A 6,114-nucleotide genomic window follows, 5' to 3' on the forward strand; every position below is an offset into this window, starting at 1 on the left:
TTAAGATGATTGCCTGGAGGGGAAGGTCTGACTGGAAGTGTCGTGCAAAACTCCACCTATAACCGGCCAATGTGAAAAGGGTGGTATATAGTGGTATTTTAAATCGAAGAACGACTGACCTAGAAACATAGCTTTTTCAGAAAACTGTCAGGATGTAGAAGACGTTTTTAGAATCTGATCTCGAGTCAAAATGGGTTAAATGGACTTTATAATGGTACATTGTGTGTGTGCAGACCAGGGACTGCTCTGCTGCCCCCTGGGGGACTACTGCCTGCATAACGTTCTTCACCTTCGCTGCAGCGAACAACAACTACTGCACTGGCACTGAGACGGGCTGTGAGTCACACACACACACACACACACACACACACACACACACACACACACGCGCTGTCAGGCAAAGGGGGGCAGTGGTCCACTCGCTTGCTTTCCTCATCTTCCTCCCTAGCCACTGGACAACATCGCCTACCGGCTATGACTAAAACTGTAATAGAAATGTGCTGCTATTGAAAAATGGCAAATCTACAAGCTCATAGCGCGGCACCGAGATTTTAACTCAAATCTTTGCTTCTGGGACGGTCCCTGGAATATGTTCAGATGGGGGGGGGGTCTGCAGCCAAATGCAGATAATTCTGTGAGTCCTTGACATGAAAAAGGTTGAGCACCACTGACATAGAAACATGGGTTTTTCAGACCTCAGTCCAAAATGGGTTAAGTTGACTAAGTACAACTTTTTTACAAAATGTTATAGCGATTTATTTTTGTATTATTTACTATAGTCCTACTAGACCCCAAGAAATTATATTATTGTAGTGTAGTAGGGATATAGTAAATAATACAAAAATAAATCGCTATAAAATTCGAATGTCAAAAACAGCTAAAATCCCTAAAACGAAAGAAAGCAGCAAATAAACAACACTCATCTTTTAGTTTCTCTATTAACAACCTAAAACATGAACCGTGGTTGGAAAAAACTAAAGTTGTCCCTTTAAGTATATGAGTAGTACTAAAATTTGAAGTTTATCAGAAGACGGAATTTTTGGGAAGATTAGGATTTTAGAAATCATTTTTTAAAATCGGCCTCGGGTCAGACAATTGTAAAATATCATTACAAAACAAATGAATAGGTAATAAGAATCAATTTGAAAACGCATTGAGTTGCTCTCCTCTCTTTCCTTCTAGCTCTCCAAACCCCTCCTTTGTGCAGAGAGGTGACACCAGGACCGGCAGAGATAAAAGAACAACAGGAGGAGGTGTGTCTAAGTCCAGAGGAGGCTGGCGGGTCAACGCTCTCAGACACGGATCCTTATATAGAGTACTGTGTACCATCAGAACCGACTAGTGATGACCAGCAGCTTTCTTCCCACTCTTCTGAATCCGACGCTGGAGACATGAGGACGCAGGTGACACCACCAGAACCTCCTGAGATAAAAGAGGAACAGGAGGAGGTACTTCTGAGTCCAGGGGAGGCTGGCGCGTCGACGTTCGGAGAGACGGAGCCTTCAGCCAGCACCTCGACTGAGAATGTTAAAAAACAAGCGTATGTAAAGCACTCTCTAGCTCTCCAATCCGGTCCTTTGCGCAAAGATGTTTCTCCTGAACAGGACGAGATGGGTCCCAGTGTGGTCCCGGTGACGCCAGAATCTCCAGAGATAAAAGAACAGGAGGAGGGTCTTCTAAGCCCAGAGGGTTCATCATTCAGAGAGACAGAGCCTTCAGTCAGCACCTCGACTGAAAACATAAAAACACAAGCTTATGTAGAGCACTGGTTACAATCACAGCCAACCGGTGATGACCAGCTGCTCTCTTCACACTGTTCTGAATCGGACGCTGAAGACATGAGGATTGATTCGGGGGGAAGACCCTTTAGTTGTACCGTTTGTAGCAAAAGCTTTACGCTCAAAGGAAATCTGAAAAAGCACATGGCCATTCATACAGGGGAAAGACCATTTGTCTGTCCATTTTGTAGCAAAAGCTTTAACCAAATACAAAATCTGAACAAGCACATGAGGATTCATACAGGGGAAAGGCCCTTTACTTGTCTAGTTTGTAGCAAAAGCTTTAACCAACCTCAACATCTGAAAAGACACATTAGGAGTTTTCATGCAGGAGACAAGCCCTTTAGTTGTGCAGTTTGTAGCATAAGCTTTACTACTAATGAAGATCTAGAAGAACACATGAGGATTCATACAGGTGAGCTGTTTTCTTGTAGTGTGTGTGACAAAAGCTTTGATCAAAATGTTTCTCTAAAGATGCACATGAAGATTCATACAGAGGAAAAGCCCTGCCAATGACTCATTCCATATTGGGCCTAATGATATTTATTATTAAAAAAGGAATCCTGAAGAAACCGCATGTGCTCGCTATGATTTTTTCCTAATATATTTTTTATCCCACGATTTTGTAACCCATTTTTCACCCCTGTGTCAATCATCTAATGTGATCCTGGGCTCTACACACCCTCCGCCAACCTGGGGAGAGCAACGGACTTAATTCATGCTTCCTTCATGCCTGAGTGTCCAAGTTGCTCCTTTACACCTGACAGGGGGGAGTTTCCCTGGTTGGACGTAGCACGTTATTCTAACCAGTTCCTTTCCCCTCCATCAGGCGCCCCGGCTGGCCAGGGGGAGGCAGTTTAGAGACCAGGATAACTGCATGTTTTTGTGAGGGTACCTACCCTAGGGGACACGGGGAGAACATGCAAACTCCACACAGAAAGGCCCTTTCGCCAACCCCGCCTTCGGGTATGGGCACTGATGACGCGGAGGAGGAAACACGCCACCAGCACCCACAGCGCCCCGAGCGGGAATCGAACCCAGGACCTTCTAGCTGTGAGGCGACAGCACTACCAACTGTGCCACCGTGCCCCGGTATGTGCTCGCTTTGTTGATGGATAGCATACCTCGTAACGAGGCATATATTTCTTATGTATTTTAGGGGTTTCACACCTGCCAAGTTGTGCCAGCCGACAATGTACTGGCTGGTTGCAATTTGCCCATTCGGTAACGTCTTCAAGTTGGGATTCAACCTGGGTTGAAACTGGAACTCCATGTCAGAACGATCTTATATATTATATATTATATATATGTTCTGTTCAAACCTCCCAATTCTTTAGTCCTGTGCATGCAGCTGTCGTCGGGGGCATCATCAGCTGGTTGGGATGCTGTCATGAAGGTCAGACTCTGCGCTATCGACTGCACCACCGTGCCCCTCTTTTGTTTCTTTGACCTGATGAGGTCAGCATCAATGGCAACTGGTCAGCTTCTTGTCATTGCCATGTCGTCTAGTTCAGCTACAACGGCAGTCGTCTGGTTTCTTGTCATGGGTGGGTCAGGGACGTGCAGAGAGTGTTAGAGAGGCAGGGGCTGAAATCCCGTAAGAGGGAACTTTTGGCCAAACATTGCTGATCTACAAGCTCTCAGCGTGACTCAGTGCAACGCGTTCTGGGCTTGTAGATCCGCTATTAGACACACACACACACTCACGCACACATCAGCTTGTAGATCTGCTATTACACACACACACACACACACACACACACACACTTTTCGGGGCGCAACAGCACTCTTTAGCTAGTGGAGATGCGGTGTGTACGACATGAATTTGCAAAACTAAGTTGTTCAACGCAAAATGCTGCATTCAAGTTCAAAAAGCCAATTCTCCTGAACGCTGCATGGAAAAGAGTGGCATTTTGCATTTCTTTCACCATGTAGTAAATGCTGCATTCGTGGTCTGGAGAGGGCAGTTGTTTTACAGACGGGTAAAAGGGCAGGGTGCTGCTGAAGCCCCCTTTGATGTCTGTGTGTGCACGTCCCTGTGAGGGGTCATGAAGGACAGACTCTTGGTTAATTTGAATTTGTTAATAAACGTATGTTATTTGACACATACAGAACATGCATATTATCATTCTGGTGGGTTTGCTTGAAACCTGATACATCACAAAGTATAGCTTATAACTGACTGATTAATATATCTATCTGAGACACGTACTGCTGCATTGGTATTTGGTTTTGGTGGTGTTAATTTTTCACCATGAAATTTCATGGGACTGCACTCACTAAAATACGCTTGTGTTACTTGTCGCCCCTCAACTTCTCTGCATGTCCAAAATAAACGCACGCCTCGTTGAAAACGAAATACTAGTCACTGCCCGACTGAAATTATTTCAACTCCTGTCACATCTACATCATGGAAATCAAAGCTATTCAGTCATTGTATTCTTATATTTCAATTTTATCTGAAAGTATTCCTATTTTCTATTCCAAACGGTTTGTATTGTGTTCAATTGACATGATCTCGTGATGTGTTTCTGTCAATTCATTTATTTATTTTTATGTAAAGGAGACTGAATTGCCTTGTTGAAATGAGCTATACAAATAAATGTATACCTATCCAAATGACCCTTTTTACTCGTTCTAACTATTAACGTCAAATATATTGTTCAGCTTCAACGAGCACAACCTCTTCCTCTTCATTACACTGTGTTGGAGTGAAATTATGACATAACTGTCGCTGGACACTCGTGTGGAAACCATGGGCTGTATTTTGCGTGTCTTAAGTACCAGGTCTTATTCCCTAACTTGAGTAAACTAAAGACCTGGAGGCGTGGTCAATGCTCTTTGGCCACTCAGAATAACCAAATGGCATTGATCACGCCTCCAGGTCTTTAGTTTACTCAAGTTAGGGAATAAGACCTGGTACTTAAGACACGCAAAATACAGCCCCATGTCTCAAATACCTTACTTTTCAGGATTAAATTTCACGTGAGCTTGTAGGGGGTATGCGCGTGACATCATCATACCTGGAAGTTATGCAGGAACGCCTACTGAGTGGCAAAAAAACTAAAAAACTACTTTCTGGCCTTGATAGCCCCGTACATCCAAACAGAACCAGTCCTATCGCATTGCATCAAACGACATTAAACTCAATTTGCCATGTCACTTTGTCACTCGATTTCCCCATTCACTTTATGCATACCCTCTATGTTGTACAGCAGTAAATGATGTTATTCCCATAATTGTTGATGAAGGTACAGTATTCCTTCTCATTCATGCTGGGAGATCCCTCCATTTTGAAAGACCTAACCCCTGCTACGGTACTGGGTCCAAACGGACCCATGCTGTGTACAAGACTGCTATAGTCAGGAAGTCAGGATTTGGATCTGCATTACTTAATGTACAAGAAGTTGACACCATTAGAGAATGTAGAAGAATTGTCAGGCAAACAATTCCATGCTGTCGGTAGGAGATAACGGGCAAACTTTACCTGTTATCTACTTTTCTCCTACCTACAGCATGGAATTGTGGACAAATCCGTATAGGCCTACATATAAAACAACATTGCCTTTAGATTTGGGTCTGAGAGGCTAAATGTCATCAAATATAAGTGTTGAAACCCCACTGCTGTAAATGACCTGTTGTCCATTTAAACGTTTACTATGGCCACAGGGGGGCGCTGTCTCTCCATCAACATCAGCAACACCACCAGCGGTTTACACATAAAGTTGTGGGTGTTGCAGAGCTGACGGTGACCTGTAGAACTTTGCGACCCCGAAGTGTACTGTACTGGCTGCCCCTCGGTAGCCCACTAGTTTATCCTTGGTTTTATTATTGGTTTAGTTTGTTTAAATTAATCTCTAGTATACGGTCACATTTGTTGGATTGAGAGTTTCAGTTTATAGGCTCTAAATGTTGTGATGAATTGAAAATGGATGAACCTGATGTAAACCAGTCTTTAATAGTGCTTTATTTTGGATGTTCTTTTTTTATCTTCAATGAATCAATCAATTCAATGCTTCCACAAATTTGCTCAGAAAAAGAGTTTGCAATTTCACGTAGAAGACCATATTTAAAAAAGTCTATCAGCATTTTAACATGCCTGTTGTGTTGTGGCAAACGTTGATTAAAAGAAAAAACAGTTGTTCTACATTAGTAAATTAAGTAATACAAATGTTTAACAATAATAATCTGTAACTCTTGAGAGTTACAGATCCATTTGGTTGGTTATCAACTCTCCATCATTTAGCTCCATGGGGACCACCTGGAACCCCCTCAAGGACCACTGGTGGTCCCCGGACCACTGGTTGAAAACCACTGCTCTATGCCTGGGAATCAA

Source organism: Protomyctophum bolini, assembly GCF_963924005.1.
Source record: "Protomyctophum bolini genome assembly, chromosome: 6".
Taxonomy (NCBI): domain Eukaryota; kingdom Metazoa; phylum Chordata; class Actinopteri; order Myctophiformes; family Myctophidae; genus Protomyctophum; species Protomyctophum bolini.